Raw genomic sequence first — 20824 nt, 5'->3', positions numbered from 1 at the left:
TCCTTCTGGTGTCGCCTGTGGGGAGACAAGAGGGAGATTCGCCTTCGCGGCATCTCGCGACTGCCGCAACTGCTGGATTAGTAATTTGGCCTCTTCGGCCGTGTCTCCTGGCGCCGTAGCACACCCTGCCTTCTTATTGAGCCAAGCGGCCAACTGGGTGGCCAATTCAGGAGGCATATCCTCATCGTTAGCGGGCGTAATCACAACCGGAATCGGTTGAACCGCGTCTGGGGTTGGTACTGGGTCATCAGCTGGTATGGCGGGGATGACCGGGGGTACCTCAGGGACCGGAACCTCCCCTGCCACCGCCCTCCTCTTGGCCCGTTTCCCTCTACCCTCAGGGACGACTCTCGGCAATGCCGGGCCTATTACCTTCTTCGGGTTACCAGGCTTGTTCATTGCGGCCAGTTGCTTCTTAACATCCGCCAAATCACGACCAAGCGCTGGGACTTTTCCGAAGCTTCGTTCCATTTTCGCCATTCTGGTCACCAACATGCGAAGCATCTGGTCTGTCTCGGAACCCTTTCCTGCCTTCTTGCCAGACATGGTTCCGGTTATCAATTGTTAGCCGATCAACACGGTCCTGGATCCTTCGCTGTAAAGTCTCTGAAAGAGAAACACAAGAATTACAAGTTCTCAAAATTGCTCCTTGTTCCATCGAGGGCTCACGAGCAACGAGTGGGTGCAGCCTTCCAAGCACAGGAACAAGAGGAAGCTTCTTCGGATTCCCGCTCTCTTTATTCTTCTTCGGGAGGGCGTGTACCCTCCCCCGGTACGCCTACTGGGCGTGGCCATCGGTGTAGGTGTCTAGGACAACCCCTCTTGGGTGGGAAAAGGCGCGCCCCGGCTACGCCGCTTCGGGCATACCAGCCGAGACACGCCTCCCGCCCAAAATGGTTTCCCGGGAGGATCGGGGCACCCGACCATACGTTCGGGGGGACCGAGTGGTCGCCCCTTTCCATTCTTCTTTCCAAAGGCCTCAGAACAAACAACATCAAGAACCCACTCCTTTCGCAACAATAGAGCTTCTTTATACGATATTTTGGTTTCTTGTAATAATACTAAATCACTAGAAAGGCTTTTGCAATAATCCAAAATTGTTGCCCTCTTCACAGGATGATTCAAACCACGCACATTAAGTGATAGAACGTTCAAACCTGGCATAATAGCGGAAAAACAAAAAACCATCTACTACTTGGTGCCAGAGAAAATAACCCCATAACAATAGCATCTGCACAACATTTTTTAAAAATTTTAAATATTTTTATTAACATGAGTTTGTTTACCATAAACAAAAAAAACAAAAATTAAGTATAACATAATAAGCATTGGTGATACAAATTCTTCGTATCCGACATCAATGGGTAAGATACAACCAAAGAATAATAATACAAAATAATACATAGTACAAGATAAAGCCGAGATTTACATAAAATTTCCCCAGATTTTTTTCATCTTACTTAGTGATTGGATTCCCCTAGCTTTAGCAAGTAGAAGCCCCATGTTATGTATATCTTTAACCATACCCCAACATTTCATCACCACAGGTGGTGATTTTAAAATCCAGGCCCGGGCTATGGTTAGTCTGGCACAAGCCAGCAGTATACTTATTAAATCCTTCTGGTTAGAGTCTCTGTTTTGACCCCCATTAAAACATCCAATGCTGTAAACAAAATAGGTCTATCTAGTTTTTGTGATAAGACTTTAGCCACCCCTTGCCAGAATTCTCCCAGCAACCACCAGATCACAGCTGCCACCAGATCACATTTCGGGCATTTAATCCGATCACTAGTAGTCGAATTTTATGCCCACTTGGATATTCGTTCAGGAGTATAATATAAAAAGCAAATAGTTCTATATTGCTGTAGTCTCAAATTATATGAATGCACCACTTTACAGATACCGCTAAGTGCAGATGACACAGTAATGGTAATATAGTATACCCCATTTCTTGGCTCCAACGTGCAGGTATTCTTCCACAATCACTTTCCTTATGAGAATTAAAGCTTTTATAACCAATGCTAACCATCGATTTATTCTTCCTTTGATATATACATTCCCATACATTGGAATCCAGTATTACCATAAGCTTCAGTTTTTGTGCAAAATAATCACAGATCTGGTAATACTTTCATTGCATACTCTCTGCTAAGTCATATATAAGCTTCAGTCTCTCAAATGTGAAAAAACCATTAGACTTGTATAAGTCTCCTAAATTTACAATACCCAGATTAGCCCATTGTTTCCCACCCCCCTCATGAAATATGAGTGCTGGATTATCCCATAGAGGGAATTTAGGATGATAAATCGATATTTTATATTTATTTAGGATAGCTCGCCAGATAAATATATTATCACGTGCGGTCTTAAATTTTACCCGTTTATAGTAGTTGGGGTCCTTGACTCTATGTAGAAACATCTTAGTTTCTTCTAACATGAATACATAATAAAAAAGATTATTGCCTAGATTTATTAAGCTACGGATCCGACCCAGAAACGTTGACCAAAAATATAGTTTAAGATCTGGGATGTCAAGACCTCCTTGACTAAATGGAAGTTTTAATAATTCAATTGCATGCTGTGCTTTCTTGTACCCCCAGATGAAGCTACTGAGTATACCATTTAAACGTTTAAAGAATGAGTTATTAATACGTAAAGGAATGGACCAAAACAAATAAAGAAATTTAGGAAGAATTTTCATTTTTTAGCAAATTTATATGCCCACTTATGCTCAGAGGAACCTTATGCCATTTTTTCAGTAGGATAACTATCTCTTTTAGTAAAGTTTCATTATTTAATGTGACCACCTCTTCTAAATTAGCAGAGATTTTTACCCCTAAGTAGATAGCCAGTTTACAAACTCCGTGTATCATCATTGATGGTTTATAGTTCACTACTATTTGGGTTTTAGTCGTGTTTAATCTATATCCCGAGACTGCCCCATATCTTCTTGCTTCTAATATAATCCCTTTCATGGCTTCTTCTACATCTGTTGAATAGACAGCGATATCGTCTGCATATACTGTTATTTTCAGTGAGTTAAAAATTGACGAAAAAGGGATTATACATGATTGATTCTGTAAAGAAACTAAAAACGGTTCCATAGATAAAGCAAATAATAACGGGGACAAAGGGCATCTTTGACGAGTGCCTCGTACTATAGGAAACATTGTAGATTGTAGCACTGCGTAGCTAATATTTGCCCTGGGATGATCATAGATAGCTTTGACCCATTGTAAAAATTGTCCTTTAATCCCAAATATTTGTAGTGTAGTCCATGGATAGTCCTACCCCACTCGGTCAAATGCTTTTCCAGCAATATCATACCGAGTGGGGTTGAGCTAACTCTGGCCACGTTGAATGCAACCACAGCAGTATTAGCATGGGTCGTAGTGTCCCTCCCTAGAATAAACCTATGCTGTTGGGTAGACACCAAATCAGGCATTATCGGTGCCAGACAGGTTGCAAGGACTTTAGCAAATATCTTTGTGTCCATATTAATAAGCGATACGGGTCTATACGACCCACAATCATCCGCTGGTTTATTCTTTTTTTTAAAGAATAGCATTTTTATAATATTCCACAAACTAGGAGCTTTCCCCCCGGTTCCAATATATGAAATTTCCTTACTAAATAACGGGCCTAGCTCTTCAATACATTCTTTATATAGCTTCAGAGGGATTGAATCTTCTTCGGTCGCCTTCCCGGCCGCTAGTGATGGCACATCTGTTTTAATCTCTGCCATTGAGATATCAATAGTTAGTTCGTCTGACTGTTTGGTCTCCATCTGATTCAAAGAAGTGGCCTGCAGATACTCATGGATATCATCAATTAATGGCCGATTCTCTGGAGTGTACAAATCCCCATAATATTTAGCAAATTGTTCGAGTATCTGCTCCACGTTTTTGTGAATCACATTATCTGGTCCTTTAATAGCCTTAATTAAAGTTTTAGCCTTTTCGTCTGCTACTTTGTATGCTAATATTTTCCCTATTTTGTCGCCTCCCTCATATTGAGTCAGATGATATTTTTTCCATTTAGTAATGCTTTTCTCCCCCAGTGTGCTTTTTAAAGTAGATTTCAAATCGACGAGAGTACATCCCAGAGCTTCTACCTCTGATGAGTGCTGTAACAGTGCATCAGCTAATTGCTTTTCTGCTTGAAGTATATTGGCAATGGTGTTATCTCTCTCTTTCTTCCTTTCCAAATTCTGTCTAAATATAAATTGTTGTGCAAACCCCCTGATGCTTGCTTTACATGCATCCCGGACCACAATATGTGAGGCTGATCCTATATTGATTTCCAAGAATTTCTTCAAGTGTATCTTAAGTTTGGCCATAAAATTATGGTCTAAGATTAAGCTTCTAGGGAATGAGAACGGTCGAGGTCTCTTCTTATCTGTCTTAAAGTTAAATGTTAAAAGGATTGGGTTGTGATCTGATGTTATCCTTGGGCATATTTCCATACAATTTGACTCCAATATTCTGCACAACAAAGATGAGACAGAACCAATGAAGACACAAACAATGGAAACCAGCAGTAGACCCTAGAAAAGAAAGAAGAAGTAAAGATTGGAAAAATAGAAAAAGAAAAGAGAAAAAAGAAGGAAAGATACAGGATAAAAGAAAAACAATCCCACCAGGGGAAGTCTATAATAGACAAAATGCATATGAGGGAGGAACATGGAGGAGCAAGCAAGGAGGCCAACAAGAAAAAGGAAAACCCAATCACCACATAGGCAGAAAGCAATAGAGAAAAAGAAACAGGCAGCAGAGAGAGGCAAATCAGAATAAATATATAAATACTTTATATTAAATAAACTGATGAAAAACAGTTGATCTAACAAGGAGCCATCAATCAATATGAACTGTATTTGAGAAGAAAAGCGTATATAATGTTCATCCTATACATAACATAGCAGAGCACAATATATATATATATATATATATATATATATATATATATATTTCTATATAGCAGCATATAATAAAGGAAACATATCTAAGTAGAAATACATCACAACATCAGAAGAGAATTTATATATAACAATTCATACATCGCATTGGTGAAAGGCAACTAGCAAAGAATAAGTAGTTCATAATACCAACAGATTATCCAAAACAGGGTAAGGGAGCATTGTAATATAGAACCAAATATAAGAATAGTGAAACAACAAAGTCAAAGTAAAATATGAACTATCAACTTAAATGATCTGTGAATGAATTTAGAAATTCACCGCACACTATACTCACTTAGAAACAAACATGGAAAAGATATAACAGATCACAACAGACCATAAAAAGACAGACACACCATCAGACAGGAACAAGAGGATGAAAAAATTGATATAAACAACGGACAAGACTTCAAGACAGCATACATAGATATATTAGGCTCTCGTAACAGAAAAAGAGAAAAGGAGAATTACCTAAATAAAACAGAAAACTAAGAGATACCAAGGAACCTCGGACAAGACATACCAATAGTTTCCCAGCAATACCCAACACCAAGAAAGGAGAGATACTGCTCTAAGGAAGAATAGACAAAGAGATTAGAAAAATAGATCAAAGAGGACAGAAAAAAAGACCACCGTCACTAGAGCCATAGACAATAAAGATATGAAAAATATGGTATCCTGTACCAACCTGCAAATAAAGGGTTAGAACATATTGAAAGCTACAAATATCACCCAACATTTTCTTAAAATAGGAACAAATACCCTAGCATTATCTCAAGGATATAGAAACCAGTACGAGTAAAATTACCAACATCCCACCAAAAATACTCAAGAGCCAGAAGGACCAGGAGAAGGAGTAGACTCCATGTGGGATTCAGTCAGATTATCCAAAAAGGCAGACAAATCAGAAGGCTCATAAAAAATCTGAGTGCGACCTCTAAAAGTTATTCGAAATCGCGAAGGATCAGCAAAAGAAAACAGAATGTTCATGTCAAGAAGTCTTCTTTGCAAATTGAGAAAACCTTTCCGTCTGATAACAGTATCTCTAGCAAAATCCTGGGATATGGCAATTCTGTGACCCTCCGAATTAATCGCTTTAATTTTCCTCATCTGCGCCAAAATTTGCTCAAAATGCTGATGTCGCAATGGTTTAAAAACCACCTGTCTAGGATGAGGTGAAGACTTTGGTCTAAATGTAGGAACTCTGTTTGCACGTTCTATTTCTAAGTCCCTCTGAAAAGAAATATTCAACACAGTAGGATCCAATTGAGCAAAAATTCTAGCATTGATGGCGCTGATTTCTCTGCATCCTCGGGCAAACCAAAGATAAGTAGTTTACTTCTACAATTTCTGTCCTCCTGCTTCGTAAGATCTCTCCACAAAGCAGCCAGGGAGCATTCCATATTTTGCATGGATTTAGCCTGTTGGTGTGCTGAATCTTCCACGACACTTATCCGTGATTCAGCATTAGAAACACAGAGTGTTAAGTTCTTGAAGTCATTTCTGATTGCCGCAACTTCAACTTGAAGTAAATCAGTATTGGTTTTAGTACTCTGCGCAATATCATGAACAGCGTTTAGGCGGATAGAATAGCATCCAAAGTAGTACCAGAGTCTTTTGGTACAAGTTCTAGAGTAGGAGAAGTTTGTTTAGATCTTTTAAGGTTACCTTTAGAGTCCTTGGTTTTTGGAGAAAGACCCATGTTATCTGCCATGAGAAGAGGCTATAGAGATAATGAAGAAGCCCACAACGTATATTTGACTCTACTAAAGTAACACCAGACACCTCACTGTTCGAGAACAGCTCCCTGGTAAGCATTAGAGTAGGCAACTCAGGGCGTGAAATATAAAACTTTTATTGCCCTTCAACAGTAAATTCAATACATTGCAAACACCTCTGAAAAAAATGGTGAATTGTCAACAATAGGCGACAAGCAGGCAGTACTTACCCAAAAGCGCCGTCGTCGTTCCAGTCATAATGTGTATGCGGCCATTTTGAGGAGCAGTTCTGAGGAGGCAGCAGCCATAAAGAATTTTGGGTCCATAAGACGCCTCAGCCTCACCAAACTCGGTCAAAATATCCTCTGCGCATTCCGCCTGCAAAGTCCGGTCTTCTTGTGAGTGCAGGAGAAAATGGAATGCAGAGAAAGAAGGCACAATCTGCACAAGTTAAAATGGCGGTTATTTGTGATAATTATGAAAATAAAATATGTCACAATCAGACAGTGGACTCCACATGTGAACGTGGGAAGAGAAAGAAACCAGTGAAATTATTAATATGCACTGGCGCACACTGCTTAAACATGTGCCTTCAAGTGAACTCCAGTAAACTGTTGTGGTGGGATTTCTCCTCAATTAATCACTGTCAAATAATAATGCCACACAACGTTTGCTGTAAAAATGCTGGCATAACTAACATATGAGGCATAGGAGAAAGTCATTGAGCTAGGCTGAAGCTAGGCTGAAGAGTACCTGAAGTTGTGGCAGATGACTGAAAGTAACTGCAGTCCATAACTTATTCTCCAAGGCTAGTCAGCGTCAAAATGCGAGTAAAAACTGCCACCAGAAGGAAAACGCGAGCGCTGCCGCCAGAAACAAAATGGCGGGTGCCCGTGGATTAAATACGGAGAAAAGTATCATGGCTAAAAGTCTCCTGAATTATGCAGCGAGAGCAGCGCAAAGGTGACAAGGCTGCTCACTGCATCTTCATAACGCCATAACACCGGTCCCGGGCAGGTTCGCACGCATGTGAGGTCCGCTTATATCTATGTTGACCCGCTTCGCTCCGGAGCTCAAGCGCGACCCGCCATGTTACAGCAGCACGCAAGCCACGCCCCCAAACATAAAATATACTATTAAGATTAGTAAAGATTGGTTTCGATGGGAGGCTGCTGCACTGAATCAAATCCTACTTAAAACATGTAACCCAAGCAATCTCACTCCCCCCATTACCGACGGAATTCATGGGGTACCCTATTCTGTTTAATAACTGCTGCCTACACTCAGATGGCCCTCTCATTAGACAACAACAGACCCGTCTCACTAGAACCTTTCCACAATTGCTTAAGAGAGGTCACAAAGTGACTGAACAACAACTCATTCAAGTTTAATGGTGACAAAGCTGAGTTTTTATGTTGTTCGGCCTCCAAATTTCCACATACACTCCGGAACAATGTCTTGCCATGGACAGGCAAAGGCAAACCTGAATCATCTAAGTACGTGTGGAATCTGGGTGTATACCTTGATAACTAGCTCTTCATAAAGACACATTAATAAGATAGCAGCAGCTTGCTTGGCATTAACCCATGACCTAAGAAAGATTGTACTAATGCTGTCGCCACCAACAAGATAGTCAGTGGTTCAATGCACTGTACTAAGTTGAATTGACTATGGTAATGCCCTACTATTAGGAGCCCCGGACTACCTAAGAAAAAGACTGCACAGAGTGCAAGCTGCAGCTGCTAAACTAGCACTAAATATACCAAGATAGGCCTCCTCCTCTGGAACCACAAAGGAACTTCATTGGCTTCCAGTAAAGGAAAGGATTCAAATCGCTATGCATTGTATATAAGGTAATTCAGGAACTAGGAACCATCCCATTACAAAGAAAATTCAAACGCTGTATATCATTAAGGAACCAACGCTCCTCTTGTGAATCTCCTATGTGTCCTGCAATTTTAGAAAGTGAGATAGGGAGGGTGGGCCTTTTCAGTGAGGGGAGCACAACAAAGGGACGAATTGCCAGCCCCTAAGAGAGCCAGCAAGAGCCTTCTTTAGTTTAAGAAAGCTCTTGAAACATGTTTGTTTCCTATGCAACTGGTCTACACTGAAGAAAGCCAGATTTGCACTCAGCAGCGTACCTGTCTGATGCTCTGCTCTAATGAGGTCAGCGTCTGTATACATTTGAGATAAAAGATGCACTTTACAAAAGTAATAATAAGGTGGATGGACCAGGTTTTGTAAGCAATGCCCTTATTTCCACAAGTACCACAGTTAAGCACATTACATGCTTTTATAGTCTACAAAAAGTGGATAATAAGATGATTATATTTCATTAAGACAATGTGAGTTGAAAATTTGACAGGACACATCTGCAAGCCTTTTACATGGACCAGTTCATTAACCCTTGTCCAGGCTTCAGGATGAAAATTACTTTTCCATGATGTCATTTTGGCAAAGATTAATGGTGCATTAGGGGTAGAAGAATGGATCACTTATTCTGTGGTGGAGAAAGTGACCTGAATTATGAGAATGTTGAGGTTGTACCCGTAATCCAGGAAGCTTAACACGATGTGAGGTGAAAATTCGATTTGATTTTATAAATGCAGTTGGGTCTGACGATAATGAAAATTTGCACAGAAGAAATTGCTTCTGTGCACTTCAATAAAAGTGCGTATGTTCCTCACCACAACAACAGTCATTTGATATATGGAAAAAGGCAGTATTGGAAACATTAGAATTAGGACCCATGACCACCAGCAGGTGTGCCCCCAACACCAAACCCACAATATCGATGGGACAGGATATCGAGGACAAAAATCTAGATTTTTTTATACCTAACTCAACATCTGTGTACCCCCCCCCTCCCACCCCCACCGTACAGATATTCAAGGTACATGAGTGTGGAGCTAGGTATAGTAAATCTATTCTTCCCTATATGCACCGCAATATTTTGGCCCATGATATTCAGTACCACAAAATTCTTGGTGTTGATGTTCAGTATTACAATCCTCCAGCTGTGTACAGTCAGCCACTCAACCCACTGTACTGGCAAATCTATAAATCTGTCATATGCACTAATCCCATCATGTTGCCATACTGTTAGCTTTACCATGCACACCCTAGAAGACAAGTCCAATACCCGTACTTTGCTAGCCACTTACATTGTAAAGGGTCAGGGTAGGGCTGAGACAGGAAACTGGCTCAGGCATCAAAATAAAATTGGCCCCCATCAGTGAATTAGATACCTAAAAAGTTGGACCACTGTCCTGTCAGACCAGCCGGTCGGGCACTACCTGATTACCCTAAGGCCAGTCTGACCCTATAAAGGGCTAACTGCTAAACATAAGTCACAGTAGCTGAGGATGAATCCTTAACGCACAGGCAATTGAGGTACCCTTGCAAGTTACACACCTAGGTTTGGAGCAAAAATATCATTTTTTTAGAATTCCCAAAGATTTCCAGATGGACACCTGGGAAGTTGTGACAGCTGCACCTTCCGAGCAGTACTCACAGATGTAACTGTACATTGTGAAAAAACGAACTTGTGCAAATACTTAACATTAGTGCCTTTGTACAGGCTAACCTGTTTTCTTTTTCTTCATGGAAACACTATTTTAGCCCTTAACCCCTTCTTTGCTGCGGCAATTCCGCCGCAGTGCTAAGGGGGCGGGGCGGGCGCATGCTGGTGACGGAACCGCTCGGTCACCAGCTGCGGTTGCGCTGTGCTCATGAGGGAGCGGTTCCGTCACGGCCCCGCCCACTCAATAGAACGTTCAGCGCAGGCACAGAATCTGCACAGCGCAGGCGTTCCGAGCGGGCCGTGACGGAACCGCTCCGTCATCAGCACAGCGCGACCGTGGCTGATGACGGAGTGGTTTCGTCACCAGCAGGGGAGGGGTTAAAGAAATCCTTTCTCCTACAGCTCCATATTTTTTTGGAATGGGCAGAGTCCATCCTCGCCATCATCCTGGATAAGGAGTTTTAACTCTGTCTTGACAGGAGTGAATCATTAATCGTATTCAGCCTTGGCATAGTTTATGAATAGCCACAAACCTATCCAATGATGGATAATCACCCAGTTCCCTTGGCATTCCTTTAAAAAAGATTTCCCTCCCACGCCTGAAAATAGATTTACTCCAGTGTAATTTTACAATGCAATAAGGTTTATACATGAGGTATTGATTTAAAAGAGTAAATTCGAATTTTGTGGATGACCCAAGTGAATGTGCAGTGGCAGTGAACCTACACTAAATTTAGTTGAGAAAATTGCTTTGGGAATCAGGCCCATTACGTCCAAGATGTAAGAGTGTCACTGGACACTGACGATCGATGGCATGGCTGGACCATTTACTAGACTATTGCCGCGCCTCTCGCAGTCACACAATTCCAGGACACAGCAAAGAAATATCAATCATTTTAGGTGATAGGATATACCAGATCATATGTTAAAAATGTTCTGTTCTGCAGCCAAGCATTTACAGGGATTTCATTCAATAGCATCTCACAAAAAATACTGGAATTGACGTGCAGTTTTCCAGCCTAGAAACAGCAGATGGCGAGGCGCTGTTCTTACATTTCATTTGGCATACTTTACATATAAAAAATATTAATTAGAAAGCGCACTCTAACTATTGGATGGCATGTTTTTTCTTTGGAATTAAAGGCATATTTTATTGCGTTTTACTGAAAGATATCGGACTATAATCCGGAGACCGATTTTGAAACTTTTTTTTCCCATTATGCTTGTGTCAATATTGCGAAGACATTTTGCAGGTGGAGCGAATTGAATATACCTGTCTTTATAATGAAATGAAATGGGAGCAAACAAAGGATGGGCTTATGGGCTTGGCAGAGAAAGGATAGGAGCCTGCCTTGTCCCTCCTTCACAAAGTCACGTGCCAGGTCTCCACTACCCTAATGACACCTGGGGCCTCATTTATGAGGCTGTGCATCACTTTTACGCCGCCGGTGCGTCAATTTTTGTGACGCACCATTGGCGTAAAAAATGCACCTCGTTGCGCCATATTTACAAAGTGACACATCTAGGTAGATGCATCACTTTGTAAACCCCCGCGCCACATTATACCTGTGCCAGGTATAATGTATGCAAGGGGGGCGTATTGACGCAAGGAAGGGTCGTAGAAGTGACGCAGTGAAATCTATGAGATTTCACTGCGTCACTTTTAGGACGCCATTGCATCAAAATCTTGCGCATTCCTCACAGCAGGCGTAAAACTGATGCAGGCCCTTTCACATGGGGCTTGCCCCATGTGAAAGGACGCATTGCTGGAGTTGCGTCACTTTTGTGACACACTCCAGCAATGCGTCACTTTTGCGCTTACAGATAAGTCAGAAATACTGACGTATCTGTAACTCCTTGCGACATGATGCGTCATACATTAAATATGATGCATCAGGAGTGTCGCAAGGAGGCTGCACTGAGAAGTGATGCATCGCTGCTTTCACGCAGCGATGCGTCATTTCTCATAAATGAGGCCCCTGGCCTTCTGCTGTACTCCTACAGGAGAATTACAATTAAGACAGGCGGGGCCGTATTTAGTGCTGGTGGCGCCTGGAGCAACAATCTGTGTTCCCCAACCCCCCCCCCCCCCACCACCCCCCTCCAATGACCTCCTTTTCTATCACTACAACCCTCCAACAGTGGAGATTCATATCTCCAATGAATTTCATTTGTTTTATAGCCCTCCTCATACCGGTGTAGGATGTCAGAGGACTTTAAATCACACACATATTTTACTTAGAACAATGAATCAGAGTTGTGTAAATCATTGCATAGGAAACGTTCCATAAGACAAAGACAAGGTGAAGCAGTCACATTTCATCCATACTGGTAAGCAGTATATTTAAGAGTCTGAAAATGTAATACTTAACAATGGTTGGGGTTGGCTTTACTAATAAGAATCTGTTTCTACCCATGCCAACCTTATGCAGTAAAGTTTTCAAAAAGAATTGAGAGCTAACATCTCATGAACAGTTGAACATGTCAACATTAATTCAATGAGTTCAAAATTAAGGCTACAGAATGAATCTCTCTATTGTTCTTGCTTATTAAAATACAGCCAATCAGCCAACTCGTTTCGCTCATGCAGGAACCCCTTCATGAGGCTTATATTCTGTAATTGATATCCCAAATAGGTGTTTGTAGATATTTATATGTCCCTTAGTGATACCAATACCTTCTTAGTGGAATGTCCATCATCTGATATATGTCAACACTCTGTTAAGCATGTAGATTTCGCATCTCCATTTAAAATCACCATATTTAGCAGCATTAGAATATTGAAGGACTGCAGGAATAAACATAATGTTCTCATCTATACATTAGTTTGCAGCTCTTTCATGCCAGTTAATAGCTCACTGTGTCATATTAGGATTGTTATTCTGAACTGCAAGTAACAAAAGTATCTCTCTGGAAAAGGCAGTGCTATCAATATAAAATACAATGTTGTGATCTACAGGGTACACGCTTTTTGTAGCAGTCATATTAACCCTTGCGCAAAAACTGACACTTAGCGAAACACCGATCTCTCTTCAGAAGGTACAGTAATCACCAGAGATATCTTGGCATTTCTACTGATGCCTCAAAAAACCCAGAGCCCCCGAGCTCTGTGCCCAGTGTGGTGGAACCAATTGCATCACCCTAAAGCTGGCCCTGTAGACAGGCAACACATACATCCCCTACTAGCATTGCATACCCCAGTATGCTCATATAGGACTTCAGCTCCGGTCCACATCTTTCACTTATGGGTGTCATATACATATTTATAAATATTTAATATCTCCCAGAATCACATGAGTTTAGATCAGAATGTCTGATGATGTCAACAGGCACTGTGTCTCCCTCTCAATGACTCTTGGAACCCAGTGAATACTATATCAGCAGATATGTGCATGTTTGTATTCTTAGGTGATCCGGTTAGAAGAAGCATGCTGGACATCTCCTGCCAGACAGGCTCTCCTCACTGGTGCAGGTCTTGTTACTTACGGTGTGATTTAGATGTTGGCCCTCTGTTGCAACACCGACAGAGTTCCCTCCCCGCTAACACATAGATTCGCCCGCCTGATTTAAATTCAAGCAGACCATAGGTTTGGCTACAGCAGTGATTACACTGTCACTGCCACAGCCAAACTTCTCTAAACTGTTGTAACCGGGGATTGCATTGCTTATTTCCCCAGATTTTTCAGACTTTGCCTTTCTTTTAATAATTTTCATCTTTGGATCTTACCCATTGTAGTCTCCCAGATGGACCACAATCTAGGAATGCAAAATTCAGAATCACAAGTAATTATTCTATGCCCAGTACACGTGAGAACGATTTTTTCTTCTGAGAAAGTGTTATTAATTTCTTTTTGGAAAATTACTCATTGTCTACTATACAAAGAAACTACATTTCTGTACCAGAATTAACAAAAACATTTAAAAAGGAGGCCCTGGTCATGGGTGCTGAGACGGTCGAAAATAGTTAAATTGTTTGGTAGAAGAAGTTTGAAATCTGAGAAAAAAATCCAAAGGTAGGAAGCTTGCCAGACACAATTAGGAGGCTCAGCATGATCTGTTGAGCTAATGTAAGAGGCTGACATCCTTTTTTCCAATGTTATTGAGTTTTAGTTCGTTGATTACTGTACTCCCTAAATCCCCTGTTAATCCTAACCTTTCTTTCTTTAATAGTTTTGTCAAGTGGTTTGCGTGTTTTATAAAGACGAAAAGTAAAGTACTTTTGTTTGCAGTTGACATTGTATAACATACTTAGTGATCAGAACAGGTTAAGATGAGGGATCGACTTTCACTGGCAAGAATCTATGGAAGAAACCGCATACACTTGTAAAGGATTATTACAGGTCTTGTGGGTATCCGGTGTGACAATACCACACCTATTAAATACCAGTAATGAAGGATTTAGTTTTCTCTGGGAATAGATTTAGTACATCTTTCCAATTTCCATACCTTGGGATTTGGGGAAACAGTTTCACGTGGTGTACTTTCAGCCATTTTGCACTTCACAATTTTGAAATGCATGTGTTTTCACCACACAAAAACCGCTACATTTTACCACTTGATAATCGTGCCGGTAAAATGTCTATACGGCAAAGTTGCCCCAGCATTTGGTAACCTCGCTTTGCTCCTGAATTGAGATTCGAATGCGGGCTTTAATGAAGAATTGCTACATTGTGGAAAGGAACTATCTACTTAGTGTTGTTTCTGTTGAATGATATTACATAAAGCTGAAAGGTTCTCCATTGTGCTTGTGTGCTTGTAGACCTAACAGGACTGCAGGGAAATTTAACACTTGGTTCAGACAGAATCTCTACATCAGTTGCAGACAAATATGTGCTATGAATTGTCATCACTCACTGCATATGGCCGAGATACCCGCCACCCCCTCTCAACACAATCCCCAAGAATTGGGAAACCGGAAACAGTTCTTGAACTTTTGGAAGGCGGGAAGGGAGTCACCCTTCCCGGCCGTATTTATTAAAATATGAAACAAAAGAAAACATTAAAATAACAGTTTCATATAATGTACAATTTCATTTCCACATTACGATGTTGGCTAACCTTAACAGATCTCTAATACAAAGGTTCTCCTAGCCGAACTAACATCCTACAAAACATTTGACTTGAAATTGTACATCCTAACGTTAAGGGCCAACGGCAAGGTCGTAACCGGTGTCAGATCCCTAAACCAGAAATACCCCCCTCACTTGTGAGAGGAGCGACCGCACAGAGGCGTACCTCAAGTGCATCTACCAATTTCCCTTTGTACTTGACGGGGGCCCCAATAAACTCGACGCCATTTAACGGTCGTTCGAGGACTCGTGTGAGGTGTCTAAAAGGTAGCGTAAACCCCCTCCCGCACCCCACACAACTTACCCATCTGCCGTCGCAGATGTCCTGGCCCCGGGAAATTCCCCAGGAGGGGCCGTAGCCCCTCCTATCCAGGAAGGGGCCTTGACCACCTTTCCTTTCCTTCCGGCGGCCTCTCCTTAGACAGGACCGCCTCCCCGTTGAGGGGCCAATTGGCCACCTCCCCCGCGCGCTCCCATCCGTAATGGGTGACGCCCCCTCATAGGGATCTTCCAATTACTGCTCACCGATCATGACCTTACCGCCCGACCAAAATAAATACGACAGTTCTACCTAAGTTACTAAGATTTACAAAGCAAAACAACATTTATTATCAAGCGTAAATACTGATCAATCCTTGTTCAAAATTACTTTATTTGCAAAACATACTGAAAATAACCAATCTTTATTGCATCGTTAAGAAATTTCACGACAATCCTCACAACCTGTAAGAAAACAGAGAAAACAAAAGATACTATATCAACTGTTTTTTCAACGAATCGCTGTCCTCAGGGGCTGGTGGGTGGGTCAAAATTGCTCTTCGTTCCGTCTCGAGCTCACGTGCAGCGGGGAGGTGCAGCTTCAGAGCACAGGAACAAGAGGATGCTTTCTTGGCTTCCGCTCCTTTTAACCGTCTTCAGGGTGGGCGTGAACCCGCCCTCGCCTGCCTCCGAGGGCGTGGCCGGCCGCGTTGGTGTCTAGGCCAGCCCACTCTAGGGCGGGAAAAAGGCGCGCCCCGGCTACGCCGCTTCGGGCATACCAGCCGAGACTCGCCTCCCGCCCAAGATGGCTTCCCGGGGGGATCGTGGTACTCCACCATACGTTCGGGGGGACCGATTGGTCGCCCCTTTCCATATGGCCGAGATACCCGCCACCCCCTCTCAACACAATCCCCAAGAATTGGGAAACCGGAAACAGTTCTTGAACTTTTGGAAGGCGGGAAGGGAGTCACCCTTCCCGGCCGTATTTATTAAAATATGAAACAAAAGAAAACATTAAAATAACAGTTTCATATAATGTACAATTTCATTTCCACATTACGATGTTGGCTAACCTTAACAGATCTCTAATACAAAGGTTCTCCTAGCCGAACTAACATCCTACAAAACATTTGACTTGAAATTGTACATCCTAACGTTAAGGGCCAACGGCAAGGTCGTAACCGGTGTCAGATCCCTAAACCAGAAATACCCCCCTCACTTGTGAGAGGAGCGACCGCACAGAGGCGTACCTCAAGTGCATCTACCAATTTCCCTTTGTACTTGACGGGGGCCCCAATAAACTCGACGCCATTTAACGGTCGTTCGAGGACTCGTGTGAGGTGTCTAAAAGGTAGCGTAAACCCCCTCCCGCACCCCACACAACTTACCCATCTGCCGTCGCAGATGTCCTGGCCCCGGGAAATTCCCCAGGAGGGGCCGTAGCCCCTCCTATCCAGGAAGGGGCCTTGACCACCTTTCCTTTCCTTCCGGCGGCCTCTCCTTAGACAGGACCGCCTCCCCGTTGAGGGGCCAATTGGCCACCTCCCCCGCGCGCTCCCATCCGTAATGGGTGACGCCCCCTCATAGGGATCTTCCAATTACTGCTCACCGATCATGACCTTACCGCCACAGGCCGGATAGTTGACCGGCTATCCGGACCCCCCACAAAAGACTCCTACCTAAAGGTCATGCTGTAAACTCCTTAACCATGCTATGAAGTCTCCTATGAGTAATTCGTTCCTATGAGTAATTCGTTCCCCAGCAATGAAAACATGTTTACATATTTATCTGCCCAAATCAATTCCTTGATTTCTAATGGGACGTGCTGGGCAATCTTCTCCTTACGAGAAGGTGCAGACTCCCCCCCCGCAATCGGCAATGGCCGCTTACCTGAAGTAGACCCCACGTTTGGCGCCAAACTTGGGCCTGCTGTACTCCCAACCGCCGGGACCTGTGGGGGAACAGAAGATGGCGTCTTCGCAGCCTCCCTAGATTCCCGCAGTTGCCTCATCACTGCCCGGGCATCGTCAGCCGTGGCGCCCTCGCTATCTTTTCCCAACCACGCTGCCAATTGTGCCGCTAACTCGGGGGGCATATCCTCCCTGTTCGCAGGGGTGACCACCACAGGGATTGGATTCCCCTCCTTTGGCGCCGGGGTTGGCTCCTCTCGTGGGGCTTCGGGAACCGGGGTCTCCCCCCCAAGTGCTCCCCTTCTGGGCCTCTTGCTTTTTCCTCCGGGAATTGTCCCCTGTAAAGGCCTTTTCGATCCTCCCTCCCCGTCCTTAGCCTCAACCGTTCTTTTCAGATCGGCTATCTCCTTCATGAGTATGCGGAGCATCTCGTCGGTACCGACCCGCTTTCCGACCTTCTTGGGCATTCTTTAGACGGGATATCTGTAAGACAAAAAGAGGGATTACAACGCTCAAAATTGCTCTTCGTTCCGTCTCGAGCTCACGTGCAGCGGGGAGGTGCAGCTTCAGAGCACAGGAACAAGAGGATGCTTTCTTGGCTTCCGCTCCTTTTAACCGTCTTCAGGGTGGGCGTGAACCCGCCCTCGCCTGCCTCCGAGGGCGTGGCCGGCCGCGTTGGTGTCTAGGCCAGCCCACTCTAGGGCGGGAAAAAGGCGCGCCCCGGCTACGCCGCTTCGGGCATACCAGCCGAGACTCGCCTCCCGCCCAAGATGGCTTCCCGGGGGGATCGTGGTACTCCACCATACGTTCGGGGGGACCGATTGGTCGCCCCTTTCCATTAACTCTCCTAACTAGCATTATGCGTATGAAGCCAATCAGACCTCTTTAAATGTTTTTACTTTCTCTAGTACTATAGGGTTTATGTTATTCTCAAGTGATTACGAATATCTAAAGATATGTTCAATAATCCCTGCAAAAGACAAAATGACAAGTTACATTTTGAGGAGTATAGGTACTCTTTTCATCACTAGCCAAGATGGAAAGGGACGAATTAACACAGTACATCCTTTTTTATTGCTTTCTAGTAATTACATAAATGTGCAGATTTTTCTACATTTATGGACTGTCAAAACACTATTGCAGAGCTGACTTTAACACACAAGAACGTGAATTAAACATGTTTTAAGCAATGAAAACCTACAATTCAATATGGGGTGATCTTAGATGGGATAAGGACCCCATCAAGTGTTTTGATCAAATATAAAATCAACAAAACGAGAAATGATCTTTATCCAGCACAAGTATGTTGGAGAGCTTTTTGAAACTTTACTAAATGGATGAAACAATATTTACTGCTTGTGAAAAGGATATATTTTAGACTTAGCTGTCACAGCTATATACATGTTCTGAAATTTGCTTCAGCATTGGTGGTGAAAATGTGTAACGATTAGGTTGTAAGACTATTGAAGTCTCTGGTGGGAGGATGTGGTCTAATGGATAGGGCGGTCGACCTCCAAAATAGGAAGAGTTTGAGTCTCGTCAGGGAGGCTCAGCATCAGTCGCGGCAGGCATGGCTCATGGGTAGGGGGCGTGCATGGGGTCACGCGGGGTGGGGGGCAGGTGAGTGGTCATGAGGGAAGGGGGTGTCACGCGGGGAGGGGGAGTTTAAATATTAATAATTAAAAAACAAAATAAATGTACCTTTTCCGGGTCCAGAGTTTTCTTAGCTCCGGCTCCTGCTTCTACTTTCCTGTCTCTGCTGGAACAGGAAGCATGCAGCCTCTCTCCCCTCCCCTAAGCCAATCACAATGCTGCAATGGCAGTGCTGTGATTGGTTGGGACGCTGACCACACAGGCATCTATGGGGAGGCTATTTTCTCCATGTAGGCTGCACGCAGCCTACATGGAGAAAAGGGAGAGTGAGCATGACTGGTTTGGTTGTACCGAGAGGGCCAACCAAACAGTCATGGCTCACATTATTGGGCAAGCCACACCTCCCCTGCTCTCGAGCAGACCCGCCCACCCACCCACCACTTACCAACCCCTTCTGCTTTCTTGCAGTACGAGAAGCAGAAACATTAAATGATATTTATAATACCATTTTATGTTTCTGCTTCTCGCACTGTGAGATAGCAGTGCGACGACGCTCCTCCGCCCACATGGAGGAGCTGCTCCTGCTCAACATCCTGTCATTCTGGGCAAATCACTTCATCTCCCTCTGCCTAACAAAAAAAAGATGTCCGTCTGTAACGTAACTGATGTTCATATAAAACGTTCTGATACCTTCGGGTCTAGTTCACGCTATATAAAACTTCCCCAAAAAAATTAACAGTATATTATAATGTTTAGAGTCTGCTTTAAGTTTTCAAGCTGAAGTATCAGTTGAAACTTGTAGGAATAGCACTACAATATCTCACAACATACCTCATTACATACAATATAAGAATATGGTATTGCGACCAGTAGCTCCTTCTGGCAGTTTGTTTCAGGCAATGAAGGGACTTATTTAAAATTTGAATATCTCCAGTTCTACTGATTTGATTTTGTTTGTTTTTTGCCTCATACAATGTATTATCTTTTACTCAGTTTAAATAGTGCCTGCTAAGTTGGATGGCATAGCAAGGGGCATGGAAATGCACTCTGATCCCTACCTCCTTGATGCTGTCATTCATTTTGCAGTTTCAGTGCCAGTAAATCCAGGAGTATATCGGGATAAAAATGATGAGCCTATTACCTGCTTTGTTGTGGGTGTTTCTGCAAGATGCATCAGTGGTTCTCTCTGAGGACTGCTCAGTGTGGATTCTTGTGGTGCATTCACACTTTTTGTGAGTGGGTCGGGCGTGCTAATTGTCATGGAGCAACAAACTGCTCCACCCTCTAGCAATACCATTTCTACCAAGTGCTCCATATCAAACCTTATGCACCCTTTTTCATTTCATACATTCCTTTATTAGAGTGCACATTTTTCAATTTACATTTAAAACTGTTAAAAACATATTGATTAATGTATATTTTAGTACATTTGAATAGTTCAGCAATGGTCAATAGATGTAATCTATAGTTAATGATTCATAGAAGCAGAAGTAGGTGAAGTTACTTGTTGATTTTTGTTTTCAATACATTCAATAGGAAGCAATATCTTGATTCTTTTTTATTATATTCAATAAGAGACCCCTTCTTTTATAAACAATCTGAAAAGAGTGTTTAAGTTCAATAAAAAGAAGTGTTAGAGAATGAGGAATCTTCACACATCCAGGGAGCTGACAGCTGAAAGATTTGACTTGTGCAGACAGGAGCTGTAAACACCTTTTTAAAAGCCACAAGCAGGGACCTTATGACCACCAGACAAGCCTTATTGACTTACTAGGACACGAGCTCTCATCATACGG

The 20824-nt window shown here is 42.9% G+C and overlaps 1 protein-coding gene across 2 annotated transcripts in view; it reads left to right on the top strand.

Annotated features, from left to right (window-relative positions):
* Window positions 1–20824, top strand: part of CACNA2D3 (calcium voltage-gated channel auxiliary subunit alpha2delta 3) — a 2559454-nt gene that overhangs the window by 538556 nt on the left and 2000074 nt on the right. The gene's annotated exons all lie outside the window — the stretch shown is intronic.

This window comes from Lissotriton vulgaris, chromosome 9 (genome assembly GCF_964263255.1).
Source record: "Lissotriton vulgaris chromosome 9, aLisVul1.2, whole genome shotgun sequence".
Taxonomy (NCBI): domain Eukaryota; kingdom Metazoa; phylum Chordata; class Amphibia; order Caudata; family Salamandridae; genus Lissotriton; species Lissotriton vulgaris.
This window is presented reverse-complemented; position numbering and strand designations above follow the sequence as displayed.